This window comes from Ursus americanus, chromosome 7, assembly GCF_024610735.1.
Source record: "Ursus americanus isolate L20-20 chromosome 7, mUrsAme1.1.p, whole genome shotgun sequence".
Taxonomy (NCBI): Eukaryota; Metazoa; Chordata; class Mammalia; order Carnivora; family Ursidae; genus Ursus; species Ursus americanus.
In genome coordinates, this window is record NC_142133.1 from 64,635,221 (window position 1) to 64,653,836 (window position 18,616).

Here is an 18,616-nt window from a genome sequence, read left to right on the forward strand (position 1 = left end):
TAGAAATAAAGCAGCCACATCCAAAGTACGTGCAGATTTTTCTATAGGAAATGTGACTGTCCAATCACTGCCTGCTAATTAATAAACCTTTACTGGGAACTATTTCTCTAAAGATAAAGGACTTACCTTGATGAAATTAAACATACAAACCTTCGGTATAATGGAAAGAATATCTGGCTTGGAGCCAAAAATGTCGGGTTTATATCCACAATGTATCCTAATTATTTACTGGCTCAACTCATCTTGGGCAAATTTTAACTTCTTTAGACTTCAGTTTCTTTTATCAGTAAAAGGGGATCTAATAGTGCTGATATCACAGACTTGATGTGAGGATAAACAGAGCTAGCATGCCAATCACAGTGTCTGGCACACAGTAAGCACTTAGTAAGTGATATGGGAGCACCACTAGTCATTACTACCACCATCTTGAAATACAAGACAAATTACAAAGTCTCCTTAGCAAATTTATGTTTTAAGTTCTTCTACCTCTGTTCCTTTCCTGTCTCCTTCTTTAGCTTTTTTTTTTTTCCCCTCCGCTCACCCCAAGAACCACTACTCATCATTCTAATACCAACCAGCAGATTAGTATACCAACAAACACACATCTTCGGTTCTAGCATATGAGTATGTACACGTGTGTACGTGCATACACAATTCTATCAGTCCAATCATTTTTCCTGCTCAAACAATATCTTCATAATATATCCAATAATTGATACACTCAGACTTCAGTTCTCATCTGAGCCTTTCTTCCCTCAACTACATACTACGTATTTCAATGTCAAACTCAGCAAGTCTAAAAACATGTTCATGACTATCCCTTTTCCCACTCCTCTCTTCCCCTAGCTGATTTCCCTATTTCTAGGGATTCCTTAACCTCCCATGCTGTGACTTTAGTGTCCTCTTCGACCTTACCCCCACCCTTTACACTCTTAGAAAACAAGTCATCTCAGTTCTTCCTCCAAAATGTTTCTCATAAGGGAACTTCCCACTGCTAACAGCTCCATCCAGGCCCAGATGACCTAGTTCATACATTCAGGCATTTGATGAAAAAAAAAAACTGAACCCTGCTCTAGCCATGATGCTAACCACTGATGATCAAAGAAAAAATTCTGTTCTTTAAGAGTTGACAGACTAGAAGAATTCAATTATTATCGTACCCTCTTAAATGGTCTCCTGATACAAGCTTCCCTCCAGCCCATGATATATATTATCACCACATAAATGTTCTTAAAGTACAACTTTGCCCTAAAACTTTCTGGCTCAAAAAATGCCAATGATTCTCTAATGTCAAATGGAATAAGGGCAAACCTTTCAAACTGGCATTTAAGGCCTCTGAAATATGATGTTCCTATTTATTTGTTCACCTGTCTATGTACAAGCCAATACCAACCTTGTGTTCTAATCGGTATGATCCACTCACTGCCTCCAAACAATGACACCTACTTGAAATACTCTTTCCCCTGGCTCGGTTCTTACCTATCTTCTATAAGTCCACTTAATTACCTTGTCTTGCACGAAGACCTTCCTAATAAATCCAGTACACACTGATCATCATTACCTCTGACATTCAACAATACTGACTGGCTACGCCATTCACTTGAGTATTTCGTTGTAGTATTATATTGTTTTTCCTACTCTATTAATTTCAAAAATCCATAACAAACACATGGTCTACGTGAGGCACTGTGATACACACTGTGTCAGTACGAAGATGGTTCTCCTCAAGGACCTTACATTTAGTTAGGGAGACAGGAACATACGCACAGAACCACAAACGCAGAGCAGTACAAGATAAATACATATACTTGATCTTCCTAAATATCTTGCAAGCACGCAGAGAATAAACATGCTTATACTTATTTCATATTTCCAATGGGGAAAGTGTGACATACAGAATATATTCAAGAAATGGTCTAATATGTGAAAAAATTCTACTCTCTGAATTTTGGTTTTCTAAGTACTGACAAAAATCTACAATTAGGAATAAAGTTCAAAAGATTTACTTCTACCTCTTTCTGTAGAGAATAAATATGAGCAAGAAAATATACCCTTCATATTTACCCAAAGAAAACAAAAACACTACTTCAAAAAGATAATATGTACCCCTATTTTTACTGCAGCAGTATTTACAACAGCCAAGATATGGAAGCAACCCAAGTGCCCACGGATAGATGAATGGATAAAGAAGATGTGGTATATATATACTATGGATTATTACTTAGCCATAAAAAAGAATGAGATCTTGCCATTTGCAACAACATGGATGGACCTAGTGGGTATAATGCTAAGTGAAATAAGTCAGTAAGAGAAAGACAAATACCATATGATTTCACTCATGTGTGGAATTTAACAAAACAAACAAACAAACAAAAAGAGACCAAAAAACACTCTTAATTATAGAGAACAAACTGGCAGTTGCTGGAAAGGAAGGTAGGTGGGAAGATGGGGGAAACAGGTAAAGGAGATTACGAGTACCCTTATCTTGATGAGCACTAAGAAATGTAAAGAATTGCTAAATCATTATATTGTACACATGAACCTAATGTAACACTGTATGTTAATTACACTTGAATTTAAAACAGGAAAAAATATATACCTTTCAGAGGTTGGATGTAGAAATAAATTATCAAAAGTAATAATAATCACTGCCTCTCCCTTATCTTACCCACTAGCATTATCTCCGGTTTCCACTTTATCTACTACAAATTATAAACTTACTTCAAATGTGCTAACTACAAAGCATTAACCCAAACTAAGAGTAGGAAGCACTAGTAGAGACAATATAAACATCCTGATTACTCATTCTTATTCAACTATACTCAGTACACACAATTCCTTGAGAGAACATTTACATTAGAGACAGGTTGGCTTACTTTCATGAAATTTAGAAAATAAACTCATAAAGCTAACAGAGGAAAGGCATCAAAGTTTTGGAAAAAGCCAAGCTAGAATTATTGCGCATATTAATGTTCAAAAAATAAACAGCATGCTAAATTCCAATGGAAGTTTGGTTACTTTTGTTACTACAAGAGGACATAAAACTGGATTTTCAAATTCTCAAAGGACCATTGTCAGTAATGCATATTTCCAAAACACTAAACATTAAAAATATGATCCAAGGAAATCCATTCTTGCCAATTCTACTCAACATTGGACTGGAGGTTCTAGCCAGAGCAATTAGGTAAGAAAAAGAAATGAATGGCATCCAGATTGGAAAGAAAAAGCAAAATTATGTCTGTACACAGATGACATGATCTTGCATATAGAAAATCCTAAGAAATCCACACACATACACACACACAAATCAAAATAAACAAGTTCAGCAAGGTTGCAAGATACAAGATAAATGTATAAAATCAACTACATTTCTATACACTACCAACAATCCAGAAATGAATTTTTTTTAATTCCATTTATAATAGCATCAAAAAGAATAAAATACTTAGGAATAAATTTAGTGAAACGAGTGTAAAATTTGTACACTGAAAACTATAAAACATTGTTGAAAGACATGGAAGAAGGCCTACATAAATGGAAAAACATCTCATGTTCATAGACTAAAAGACTTAATATTGTCAAGATGGCAGTACTACCTAAATTAATCCACAGATTTCACGTATCCCTATCAAAATCCCTACTGGCTTTTTTTTTTTTTTTTTTTTTTTGCAGAAATTGACAAACTAATCCTAAATGTCATGCAGAAATGCAAGGGTTCCAGCATGGCCAAAAAGCAATCTTGGAAAAAAACAAATTGGAAGACACATATTCCAATTTCAAAACTTATTACAGAGCCACAGTAATCAAGACAGTGTGGCACTGACATAAGAACAATGGAATAAAATTCAGAGACTGGAAATACTTCCACATTTATAGTTAATTGAATTTTTTATTTTAATTGAAGTATTGTTGATATACAATATTAAATTAGTTTCAGGTGTACAACATGGTGATTCAACAATCACCATACATATTATATACATTACAAAATACTCACCATGATAAGTGTATTACACTATTATTGACTATATTCCCTCTTTTATGCTTTTTATCCCTGTGACTTATTTATTTTATTATAGTGAACTGATTTTTGACAAGGCTGCCAAGACAATTCAATGGGACAAAAAGAGTCTTCTCACCACCTCAAACTCATAAGTACTACTATTAAAAAAAGAGATGACTACTATTTAAAAGAGAGAGAGAGAGAGAATATAACAAATGTTTGTGAAGGTATGGAGAAATGGGAATCCCTGTGCACCACTGATACGAATGTAAAATGGTACAGCTGCTATAGAAAACAATATGGTAGTACCTCAAAATTTAAAAATCGAATTACCATACGATCGAGCAATTCCACTCTCTTGGGTATATATTTAAAAGAAGTGAAATCAGTGTTTCAAACAGATATTTGTACACCCATGTTCACAGCAGCATTATTTACAGTAGCCTAGTGGAAACAACCCTAGTGTTCACTGACAGATAAATAGATAAACAAAATGTGGTATATATACAAATGGAATTTCATTCAGCCTTTAAAAAAAACATTCTGACTCATGCTATAATACGGATGAAACTTGAGGATGCTATTGTTAGGTGAAAATAAGCCAGTCACAAAAAGACAAATACTTTATGAGTATTTGAGGTATATGAGATACCAAGAGTAGTCAAATTCATAGAGACAGAAAAAAAGAATGGTGGTTAGCAAGAGCTGGGGAGGTGGGGAGAACTGGTTGCTGTTTAACTGGTACCAAATTTCAGCTTTTATAGATGAAGAGTTATCGAGAGTAGTGGTACAACAATGTGAATGTTATTAACAGTACTGAAATATACACACAAAATTATTAAGGTGGTGAATTTTATGTTATTTTTACCACAATTTTAAAAACTGTTAAATAAGATACACAAGCCAACTCTTATCCAGAATAAAGAGACATATAAATGAAAATACATTAATAGTAGGGGACCTCAACACTCCACTCTCAGAAATAGACAGAACACCCTGGCAAAAACTAAGCAAAGAATCAAAGGCTTTGAATGCCATACTCGACGAGTTGGACCTCATAGATATATATAGAACACTACACCCCAGAACCAAAGAATACTCATTCTATTCTAATGCCCATGGAACATTCTCAAGAATAGACCATGTTCTGGGACACAAAACAGGTCTCAACCGATACCAAAAGATTGAAATTATCCCCTGCATATTCTCAGACCACAACGCTCTGAAATTGGAACTCAACCACAAGGAAAAATTTGGAAGAAACTCAAACACTTGGAGACTAAGAGCCATATTGCTCAGGAATGACTCGATAAACCAGGAAATCAAAAATCAAATTAAACAATTTATGGAGACCAATGAGAATGAAAATACAACAGTCCAAAATCTATGGGATACTGCAAAGGCAGTCCTAAGGGGGAAATACATAGCCATCCAAGCCTCACTCAAAAGAATAGAAAAATCTAAAATGCAGTTTTTATATTCTCACCTCAAGAAGCTGGAACAGCAACAGAGGGACAGGCCTAATCCACGCACGAGGAAGCAGTTGACCAAAATTAGAGCTGAAATCAATCAAGCAGAAACCAGAAGTACAGTAGAGCAGATCAACAGGACTAGAAGCTGGTTCTTTGAGAGAATCAATAAAATTGACAGACCACTGGCAAGACTTATCCAAAAGAAAAGAGAAAGGACCCAGATTATTAAAATTATGAATGAAAAAGGAGAGGTCACGACGAGCACCATTGAAATTGGAAGGATTATTAGAAATTTTTATCAACAGCTATATGCCAATAAACTAAGCAATCTGGAAGAGATGGAATCCTTCCTGGAAACCTATAAACTACCAAGATTGAAACCGGAAGAAATTGATTCCTTAAACAGGCCAATTAATTATGAAGAAATTGAGTCAGTGATAAACAACCTTCCAAATAACAAAACTCCAGGCCCGGACGGTTTTCCTGGGGAATTCTACCAAACATTCAAAGAAGAAATAATACCTATTCTCCTAAAGCTATTTCAAAAAATAGAAACAGAAGGAAAGCTACCAAACTCATTCTATGAGGCCAATATTACCTTGATCCCCAAACCAGGCAAAGACCCCCTCAAAAAGGAGAATTACAGACCGATTTCCCTAATGAATATGGACGCCAAAATCCTCAACAAGATACTTGCTAATAGAATCCAACAGTACATTAAAAGGATTATCCATCACGATCAAGTGGGATTCATACCTGGGATGCAAGCGTGGTTCAATATTCGCAAATCAATCAGCGTGATACATCATATCAACAAGAAAAGACTCAGGAACCATATGATCCTCTCAATCGATGCCGAAAAAGCATTTGACAAAATACAGCATCCTTTCCTGATTAAAACCCTTCAGAGTGTAGGAATAGAAGGTACATTTCTCAATCTCATAAAAGCCATCTATGAAAAGCCTACTGCAAATATTATTCTCAATGGGGAAAAGCTGGAAGCCTTTCCCTTAAGATCAGGAACACGACAAGGATGCCCACTCTCGCCACTATTATTCAACATAGTACTAGAAGTCCTTGCAACAGCAATCAGACAACAAAAAGGGATCAAAGGTATTCAAATCGGCAAAGAAGAAGTCAAAATGTCTCTCTTCGCAGACGACATGATACTCTATATGGAAAACCCAAAAGAAGCCACTCCCAAACTATTAGAAGTTATAGAGCAATTCAGTAACGTGGCGGGATACAAAATCAATGCTCAGAAATCAGTCGCATTTCTGTACACGAATAACGAGAACGAAGAAAGAGAAATCAGGGAATCCATCCCATTTACAATAGCACCAAAAACCATACGTTACCTTGGAATTAACTTAACCAGAGACGTAAAGGACCTTTATTCTAGAAACTATAAATCACTCTTAAAAGACATTGAGGAAGACATAAAAAGATGGAAAGATATTCCATGCTCATGGATCGGAAGAATTAACATAGTTAAAATGTCCATGCTACCCAGAGCAATCTACACTTTCAATGCTATCCCGATCAAAATACCGAGAACGTTTTTCAAAGAACTGGAACAAATAGTCCTTAAATTTGTATGGAACCAGAAAAGACCCCGAATCTCCAAGGAACTGTTGAAAAGGAAAAACAAAGCTGGGGGCATCACAATGCCGGATTTCGAGCTGTACTACAAAGCTGTGATCACAAAGACAGCATGGTACTGGCACAAAAACAGACACATAGACCAATGGAACAGAATAGAGAGCCCAGAAATGGACCCTCAGCTCTTTGGGCAACTAATATTTGATAAAGCAGGAAAAAACATCCGGTGGGAAAAAGACAGTCTCTTCAATAAATGGTGCTGGGAAAATTGGACAGCTACATGCAAAAGAATGAAACTTGATCACTATCTCACACCATACACAAAAATAAACTCCAAATGGATGAAAGACCTCGATGTGAGACAGGAATCCATCAAAATTCTAGAGGAGAACATAGGCAGCAACCTCTACGACATCGGCCAAAGCAACCTTTTTCATGACACATCCCCAAAGGCAAGAGAAACAAAAGATAAAATGAATTTATGGGACTTCATCAAGATTAAAAGTTTCTGCACATCCAAGGAAACAGTCAGAAAAACTAAGAGGCAGCCCACGGAATGGGAGAATATATTTGCAAATGACACTACAGATAAAGGACTGGTATCCAAGATCTACAAAGAACTTCTCAAACTCAATACACGAGAAACAAATAAACAAATCAAAAAATGGGCAGAAGATGTGAACAGACACTTTTCCAATGAAGACATACAAATGGCTAACAGACACATGAAAAAATGTTCAAAATCATTAGCCATCAAGGAAATTCAAATCAAAACCACACTGAGATACCACCTTACGCCAGTTAGAATGGCAAAAATAGACAAGGCAAGAAACAACAATTGTTGGAGAGGATGTGGAGAAAGGGGATCCCTCCTACATTGTTGGTGGGAATGCAAGTTGGTACAGCCACTCTGGAAGACCGTGTGGAGGTCCCTTAAAAAGTTAAAAATTGAGCTACCCTATGATCCAGCCATTGCACTACTGGGTGTTTACCCCAAAGATACAGACGTAGTGAAGAGAAGGGCCATATGCACCCCAATGTTCATAGCAGCAATGTCCACAATAGCTAAATCGTGGAAGGAGCCGAGATGCCCTGCAACAGATGACTGGATTAAGAAGTTGTGGTCCATATATACAATGGAATATTACTCAGCAATCAGAAAGAATGAGTTCTCAACATTTGCTACAACATGGACAGCACTGGAGGAGATAATGCTTAGTGAAATAAGTCAAGCAGAGAAAGACAACTATCATATGATTTCTCTCATCTATGGAACATAAGAACTAGAATGATCAGTAGGGGAAGAAAGGGATAAAGAAAGGGGGGGTAATCAGAAGGGGGAATGAAACATGAGAGACTATGGACTATGAGAAACAAACTGAGGGCTACAGAGGGGAGGGGGGTGGGGGAATGGGATAGACCGGTGATGGGTAGTAAGGAGGGCACATATTGCATGGTGCACTGGGTGTTATACACAACTAATGAATCATCGAGCCTTACATCGAAAACCGGGGATGTACTGTATGGTGACTAACATAATATAATAAAAAATCGTTATTAATAAAAAAAAAAAAACAAAAAAACAAAAAAACAAAAACAAAAAAAAAAAAAAAAAAAAAACAAGAAAAGACTCAGGAACCATATGATCCTCTCAATCGATGCCGAAAAAGCATTTGACAAAATACAGCATCCTTTCCTGATTAAAACCCTTCAGAGTGTAGGAATAGAAGGTACATTTCTCAATCTCATAAAAGCCATCTATGAAAAGCCTACTGCAAATATTATTCTCAATGGAGAAAAGCTGGAAGCCTTTCCCTTAAGATCAGGAACTCGACAAGGATGCCCACTCTCGCCACTATTATTCAACATAGTACTAGAAGTCCTTGCAACAGCAATCAGACAACAAAAAGGGATCAAAGGTATTCAAATTGGCAAAGAAGAAGTCAAAATGTCTCTCTTTGCAGATGACATGATACTCTATATGGAAAACCCAAAAGAAACCACTCCCAAATTATTAGAAGTTATAGAGCAATTCAGTAACGTGGCAGGATACAAAATAAATGCTCAGAAATCAGTTGCATTTCTATACACGAATAACGAGACCGAAGAAAGAGAAATTAGGGAACCCATCCCATTTACAATAGCACCAAAAACCATACGTTACCTTGGAATTAACTTAACCAGAGACGTAAAGGACCTATATTCTAGAAACTATAAATCACTCTTGAAAGACATTAAGGAAGACATAAAAGGATGGAAAGATATTCCATGCTCATGGATCGGAAGAATTAACATAGTTAAAATGTCCATGCTACCCAGAGCAATCTACACTTTCAATGCTATCCCGATCAAAATACCAAGGACATTTTTCAAAGAACTGGAACAAACAGTCCTTAAATTTGTATGGAACCAGAAAAGGCCCCGAATCTCCAAGGAACTGTTGAAAAGGAAAAACAAAGCTGGGGGCAGCACAATGCCGGATTTCGAGCTGTACTACAAAGCTGTGATCACAAAGACAGCATGGTACTGGCACAAAAACAGACACATAGACCAATGGAACAGAATAGAGAGCCCAGAAATGGACCCTCGGCTCTTTGGGCAACTAATATTTGATAAAGCAGGAAAAAATATCCGGTGGGAAAAAGACAGTCTCTTCAATAAATGGTGCTGGGAAAATTGGACAGCTACATGCAAAAGAATGAAACTTGACCACTATCTCACACCATACACAAAAATAAACTCCAAATGGATGAAAGACCTCAATGTGAGACAGGAATCCATCAAAATTCTAGAGGAGAACATAGGCAACAACCTCTACGACATCGGCCAAAGCAACCTTTTTCATGACACATCCCCAAAGGCAAGAGAAACAAAAGATAAAATGAATTTATGGGACTTCATCAAGATTAAAAGTTTCTGCACAGCCAAGGAAACAGTCAGAAAAACTAAGAGGCAGCCCACGGAATGGGAGAATATATTTGCAAATGACACTACAGATAAAGGACTGGTATCCAAGATCTACAAAGAACTTCTCAAACTCAATACACGAGAAACAAATAAACAAATCAAAAAATGGGCAGAAGATATGAACAGACACTTTTCCAATGAAGACATACAAATGGCTAACAGACACATGAAAAAATGTTCAAAATCATTAGCCATCAAGGAAATTCAAATCAAAACCACACTAAGATACCACCTTACGCCAGTTAGAATGGCAAAAATAGACAAGGCAAGAAACAACAATTGTTGGAGAGGATGTGGAGAAAGGGGATCCCTCCTACATTGTTGGTGGGAATGCAAGTTGGTACAGCCACTCTGGAAAACAGTGTGGAGGTCCCTTAAAAAGTTAAAAATTGAGCTACCCTATGATCCAGCCATTGCACTACTGGGTATTTACCCCAAAGATACAGACGTAGTGAAGAGAAGGGCCATATGCACCCCAATGTTCATAGCAGCAATGTCCACAATAGCTAAATCGTGGAAGGAGCCGAGATGCCCTTCAACAGATGACTGGATTAAGAAGTTGTGGTCCATATATACAATGGAATATTACTCAGCTATCAGAAAGAACGAGTTCTCAACATTTGCTACAACATGGACAGCACTGGAGGAGATAATGCTAAGTGAAATAAGTCAAGCAGAGAAAGACAACTATCATATGATTTCTCTCATCTATGGAACATAAGAACTAGGATGATCAGTAGGGGAAGAAAGGGATAAAGAAAGGGGGGGGTAATCAGAAGGGGGAATGAAACATGAGAGACTATGGACTATGAGAAACTGAGGACTTCAGAGGGGAGGGGGTGGGGGAATGGGATAGACCGGTGATGGGTAGTAAGGAGGGCACGTATTGCATGGTGCACTGGGTGTTATACACAACTAATGAATCATCGAGCCTTACATCGGAAACCGGGGATGTACTGTATGGTGACTAACATAATATAATAAAAAATCATAAAAAAAATAAAAATAAAAAAAAATTAAAAAAAAATAAAAACTGTTAAATAAAAGAGTCTGCTATAGACTGAATGTATCCCTTCAAAATTCTTATGTTGAAACCTAAACCCCAATGTGATGATATTTGGAGGTAAGGCCTTTGATAGGTGATTAGGTCATAAGGGCAGAACCCTTATGAATGGGATTAATGCCCTTATAAAAGAGACTCAAGAGAGCTCCCTTGCCGCCTTCTGCCATGTGAGGTTACAGTGAAAAAACAGACTGTCTATGAACCAGGAAGCAGACCTCACCAGACACTCAATTTGCCAGCACTTTGATCTCAGACTTCCCAGGCTCCAGAACTGTTGAGAAATAAACATTAGGTCACCCAGTGTATGGTAATTTGTTACAGCAGCCTGAACAGACTAAGACAGAGTCTTTTCAACAAATGGTGCTGGGCCAACTGGATGGCCACATGCAAAAGAATGAATCTCGGTCCCTAACTCATACCATATACAAAAAATAACTCAAAATGAATCAAAGACTAAGTGTAAGAATAAAAGCTATAAAACTCTTTGAGGAAAATATAAGAATAAATCTTCATAATTAAGCAATATTTACTTAGGTATGAAATCAAAAGCACAAACAACAAAAGAAAAACTAGGTAAACTGAATCTCAGAAAAAACTTTAAACCTTTGTCCTTCAAAGGACATTATCTAGAAAGTGAAAAGACAACCTGCAGAGAAAGAGGAAATACATGATTGGGCAAATCATGTATCTGACAAAGGACTTATATCCAGAATATATCAAGAACTCTATACCTCAGCAATAAAAAGACAAATAATCCAACTTAAAAACGGGCAAAAGCAGCATTATTTACAATAGCCAAACTATAGAAGCAACCCAAGTGCCCATCGATAGATAAGTGGATAAAGAAGATGTGGTGTAGATATACAACGGGACACTATTCAGCCACAAAAAAAGAATGACATCTTGCCATTTGCAACAACATGAATAGAGCTAGAGAGTATTAGAGAGTATAATGCTAAGTGAAATAAGTCAGTCAGAGAAAGACAAATACCGTATGATTTCACTCATGTAGAATTTAAGAAACAAAACAAATGAACAAAGGGGGAAAAAAGGAAGACAAACAAAAAACAGACTCTGAACTACAGAGAACAATCAGATGGTTCCCAGAGGGAAGGTGGGCAGGGGGATGGGTGAAATAGGTGAAGGAGATTAAGGGTACACTTACATTGACGAGCACTGAGTAACGTATGGAAGTGATGAATCACTATATTGTACACCTAAAATTAATATAACGCTGTATGTTAACTATACTGGAATTAAATTTTAAAAAAAAGAAACACTAACTTTCATAAATTAATTAATTAAAAATTAAAATGGACAAAATATTTGATTAGACATTTCTCCAAAGAAGATACAGAAATGACCAATAACCACACAAATAGATGCTCAACATCATTAGTCATTAAGGAAACCAAAATCAAAACCACAATTTAAGGGGCGCCTGGGTGGCTCAGTAGGTTAAGCATCTGCCTTCAGCTCAGGTCATGATCCCAGGGTCCTGGGATCGAGCCCCTTGTCAGGCTCCCTGCTCGACAGGGAGTCTGCTTCTCCCTCTCCCTCTGCCCCTCCCCCTGCTCATGCGCACACTCTCTCTTTTTCTCTCTCTCAAATAAATAAATTTTTTTTAAAAAACCACAATTTGATACTACTTCATACCAACTATGATTGCTACAATCCAAAAGACAATAATATGTGTTGGTGAGGATGTGGCAAAATTGGAACCCTCATATTCTGCTGCTGGGAATATAAAAGGGTGCCATCACTTTGGAAAATAGTTTGGCAGTTCCTCAAAATGTGAAATATAGAATCACCTTATGACCCACCAATTCCACAGCTAGGTACATACCTAAGAAAAATGAAAACATATGTCCACACAAAAGCTTGCATATGAATGTTTGCAGCAGCACTGTTCACCACAGCCAGAAAGTAGACCCCAAAGTCTATCAACTGATGAATGCAGAAATAAAACATCGTATATACATGCGATGGAATATCACTCAGCTACAAAGAAAGAAGTATTAACACGTTACAATATGGATGACCTTGAAAACTTTATACTAAGTGAGAACAGACACAAAAGTCCACAAATAGTGTATGATTATTGTATAATTCCACTTAAATGCAATGTCCAGAATATGTAAATCCAAAGAGATAAAAAGGAGACTAACGGTTGCCAGAGGCCAGGACAGGGGCAGCCAGGAGGGACTGCTAATGATAATGAGTACAAAGTTTCTTCTGGTGGGGATGAAAATTAATGTTGGAATTAATACTGACAGTTGGACAACTTCGTGAATATACTAAAAACCACTGAACTGTAAATTGGATGGTATGAGAATTCTATCTCAATAAAGCTGTTTTGTTAATCTGATGCAAAAATCTGTTCCACTTTAATCTTAAACACAAATGAATTAGAAAGTGTTTACTCAATGGTTATGAGTAAATTTATTTTTTATAAATAAAATCATCTTGAAAATACAGCTGGAGAGTTTCTATTTAAAGAAACTCTACAATAAGTCCTTTTTAAAAGCAAAGAATATTTTTATAAGATGAATACTAATAAAGATCTTTATTCTTCAAGAAGGTACCTGGGAGAGGCTCAGTCAGTTAGGCATCTGACTCTTGATCGCAGGGTAGTGACTTCAAGCCCCGCCTTGGGCTCCATGCTGGGCATAAAGCCTACTTAAAAAAAAAAAAATTCCTCCAAATGGTCCTTTTGTAAAGGAAAACATTGGAGAATGTTGATTTTTTTTTATTTTTGTTGATTTGTAAAAATTTTTAAAGTAGCCAAAAGTATTTGGATATACAATAATTTTTTAAAAAACAAACAATGTGTACCAGTTAGCACACCCTCAACTAAAAAGATCTCTTAGGCGAGAAAGAGGGAGATTACTATATTGCATATAGTAAAAACATTACAAGTATCTTTCAAAACAAGGAAGTAATTTAAGTATCTTTCAGAATCTCACACTCTTACATTTCAGAATTTCTCAAACACTTAACTTCAGACCTCAAAGAACTCCTGAAGCACTTTGCCTCAATACTCTATAGCCTCTTTGGAATAAAATGTGACATTGTTTTCTTGCTATGGTGAACAGTCAGTAAATCAGTCGAGAACATTTATTAAAAACCCACCATGCACAGATGCACATACTGGACACCTGGGGAGTTATACAGGAAGTAGGAAACATAGTACCTGACCTCAAGGCAGAGATGGTGGGGAAAAGACCAACACAAATCATAGAGAAGAGCAATAACATTGTACTTCCTTTATTTCACCCTGGAGAAGATGATACGAACACAGAGTACACACTACTTGGATACTGCTTACTTCAACTTTTCATAAAATGGAAGAGTAGGCAAGAGAACAAAGAAATAAAAATAGGATCAGAGGTGATATAAGGTGAGGTTAAAAAAGGAAGAAGGAAAAAGTAAAGAAACAATACACTTAGGATGGCTAGAAGTGTTATGACCGCCTGATAACAAAATGGTAGTTTCGGGTCTTATTTTTCATGACTCCCTAAAAATTGCCAGGCTACCATCATGGGACCAATGGGGCAGAAGCTCCTCCCTTTGAAAATATGTACCTACTGTGGCTCATGGTATTACATATACACAAAATCACAGAAATTCCAGGTGCAAGATAGCTTTTATTCACATGCTTATACCTTGGCAGCTGGCAATCTTTAGAAGCGATCAGCAGCATCCCCAAAAGGCCCAACCACCAGATCTACAGGGTGGACCAGATGTCCTGCCCCACAGTTACAGAAAGAACACAGCTGGTCCACAGGCTCATCTCCATATTCTTACACCAGTGAAATACTATCGTGTTAGTCTGTCGATCTTAAAGTTTAAATAAGTGCCATGAAAACAGAGTTTCAAAGAAACAACTCTAACGGTAAATAACTGGAATTTTCCCAATGATCAAAGAATTATTCCTACCAATTGTTGCATAAAATGATAATTTACTGGAACTCCAGGTATAGGAAGTAAGAGTCAGACATGCATGTTGTGGAAATGCCAGTGTGATGGAGATTGTCAATGGAAAGGTAGGTTCAAGCAGTAGTTTTACAAAAGACTTTGGAGAGGTGACTCATTTCCAAGAGTTAGCTCCAACTCTTGATAATGTTTCCTTACACTTAAATTTAATTCTCTTTCTCTCCAAAAATTCATCCACTGGATCTTAAAAATTTATGGAATGATTCTAGTTTCACTTTAATATCATAGCCCTTCAACTATTCGCAGGCAGTTTTTGTGACCTCTCTTTCAACCCCACCATGAGTCACCTCTTGACCAGGCTAAATATTCCAGTTTCTTTCACCGGTGTGGCCTCAATTTCCTTTATTGTCCTCTCCTCTCTCTTCTCTGCATGTGTACCAGTTTGTCTGTAGCCCTCTCCCAGGATAATAACCCAGAAGGAGACATAAGATTCCAGGTGTGCTCTAAAGAACACAGAATCAAGTAAACAAATCCATGCCTTCATTTTCGATGCTAAACTTCCATTAATAAATACCACTGCAAACTGAAATCGCTTTTTTTGGCAGCCACATCAGTGTTGATTTGTATTGTGCTTCCTATCAACTAAAAGGCCGAAGACTTTTATATACACACTATTGCTAAGCCACATATCTCTCCTTCTTAATTTGGAGAGCTGAATTTCGGAATCCATTTCAGGATTTTAAATTTATCCCTATTATATTTCAATCCTGTTACATTTATCTCCCTATTTACAGCCTGTTATAATATTCTTAGATTTTATTCCAATTTTGGGTTGGCACTCCCAGTTCTGAGTTACAAACAGATATAAGCATGCTTCTGGAAAACTCCCTCTCTGGCAGCCACAGTTCAATTAATCAGTACCTCTTGGGTACAATCATTTAAATAATATTTACCCAATAACACCACGAGACTAAACATTCATCACAAGGATATCATGAAGAAATTTATCAAGTGCCTCAAACATATACTCTCTTTGCCCTACAAATTCAGAGATAGTGCCAATGACTCCATTGTACAGCACACATTTTGTCTTGAGAGGTAGAATTTCTTTTCCTATATCAGGGAAAACAGACTATAAAGAATTATCACATCTGAGAGTTGGCATAATTTGCATGAAACATATCCTCAAAAACTACCTGTAGAAGAAAGGATAGAAGTGGGGGCAGATGAAACAGGTCATTTAAATTGGCCTCCTTTCTTTATGAGACTTCCTTCTGTCAGATCCCTATCTCTAGATTGAGACATCTAATCCTTCTTTGCATTCCTAAAGCTGTGCTATACAACAGAAATATAATACGAGTCATGTACCTTATTTTAAACTTATTAATAGCCACATGAAAAGAATAAAAGGGTGAAATTAAATTTTAAACTATTTTGTAAAATTTTATATATAGTACAATTCTCCTCTTTTGTGTACAAGCACATGAGTTTTATGACATGCACAGATTCTGCACATAGGTCTGTGTAAACCACCAAAACTAGAATACAGAACAATTTTATCACCCTCCCAAATTTCCTCACGCTATCCCTTTGTAGTTAAACTTTCCCACCATCCCACGGTCCCGGCAACCTCTGATCAGCTCTCTGTCCCTTCAGTTTCACATTGTCCAGAAAGTCATACAAATGGAATCATATAGTATGTAATCTTTGGAAACTGGCTTCTTTTCACTTAGCACAGGTATTTAAGAATCAGCCAAATATGCTAATATATTGAAGTGCATGTATCAACAGTTTGTTCCTTTTTATAGCTGACTAGTGTCTCATTCTATGGCCGTACAGTCTGTTTATCCGTTTACTCAATGGATGACATTTAGGTTAGTTCCAGTCATCGATGGTCATGAACGATGCTACTACAAATATCGACGTACAGGTTTTTGCGTAAACATAAAATTTCCATTTCTAGAGAAATGATTATCATTTCTGGATACCTAAGAGTGGAATCAGTAGGTCATATGAAAAAGTGTATTTTTAACCCTAACACAAACTACCAAACTGTTCTCCAGAATGGCTCTTTCATTGAACAGTCACACAAAGCATGAGAGTTTCAATTGCTACACATTCTCACCAACACTTGATGCAGTCAGTTTGTTATTGTCGCTGCCCTTGTCGTTTTTAGTCTTTCTACGAGGAGTGTCATGGCATCTCAATGGTTTTAACTCACATTTCCCTAACAAACGAAGTGGAGCATCTTTTCATGTCCTTACTTGTTATCTCTATATCTTCTTTGGTGAAATTTCTCTTCTGTCAGATACATGATTTGCAAATATTTTATCCCACTGTGTCTTATCGTTCAAAGCCTCAAAAGCATTTTCAGCAGGGGCGCCTGGGTGGCTCAGTTGGTTAAGTGACTGCCTTCGGCTCTGGTCATGATCCCAGGGTCCTGGGATTGAGCCCCACATCGGGCTCCCTGCTCTGCGGGGGAGTCTGATTCTCTCTCTCCCTCTGTCTGCTGCTCCCCCTGCTTGTGCTCTCTGTCAAATAAATAAAATCTTAAAAAAAAAAAAAGGCATTTTCAACAGAGCAAAAATTTTTAATTTTGATGAAATCTAATTTATCAACTTTTTTTGAGGACTGGGTTTTTGATGCTGTATCTAAGAAATGCATTGCCTACCTCAACTCATAAAGACTTCCTGCTATGTTTTCTTCTCAGAGTTGTATAGTTTGAAATTTGACATTTCAGGATGTGATTTGAGTTATATTTTGTACATGGTTTAAGATACAGGTCAAGATCCTTCTTTGGGGGCAGAGAGGGCATATGAATGCCTAATTGTCCAAGCAACATTTGTGAAGAAGACTAAACTTTTCCCATTGAAGTGCTATTGCATAACTGTGAAAAACCAATTGACCATATTTATGTGGTTCAATTACCAGACTTTCTTTTTTGTTTTATTGATCAGTATTTATTCTTTTGCCAATACCATACTGCCCCTGAGAATCCGTCTTAAAATTTAATAGTCTGACTCCTCCAACTTTGTTCTTCTTTTCAAAATTACTTTGGTTGTTCTAATTCCTTTGCCTTTCAAAATAAATTTTAAAATAATATTTATTTTTTTAATGATTTCATTTATTTAAGAAAGAGTGAGAGAGACAGAGAGAGAGCACAAGCAGGGGGAGGGGCAGAGGGAGAGGGAGAAGCAGACTCCCCACTGAGCAGTGAGCCTGACATAGAACTCTATCCCAGGATTCTGGAATCATGACCTGAGCCAAAGGCAGGCACTTAACCAACTGAGCCACTCAAGCACCCATATTTTTTTATTTTTTATTTAAATCCAATTTAGTTAGCATATAGTGTATTATTAGTTTCAGCGGTAGAATTTAGTGATTCATCAGTTGCATGTAACACCCAGTGCTTATTACATCAAGTGCTCTCCTTAATGTCCATCACCCAGTTACCCCATCCCCCACCCACCTCCCCTCCAGCAACCCTGTTTGTTTCCTATAGTTAAAAGTCTCTTATGATTTGCCTCGGTCTCTGTTTTTATCTTATTCTATATTTCCTTCCCTTCCACTATG

The 18,616-nt window shown here is 37.0% G+C and overlaps 1 protein-coding gene across 2 annotated transcripts in view; it reads right to left on the reverse strand.

Moving 5' to 3' along the window:
- BABAM2 (BRISC and BRCA1 A complex member 2) overlaps positions 1–18,616 on the reverse strand; it is a 408,693-nt gene that overhangs the window by 314,427 nt on the left and 75,650 nt on the right. The gene's annotated exons all lie outside the window — the stretch shown is intronic.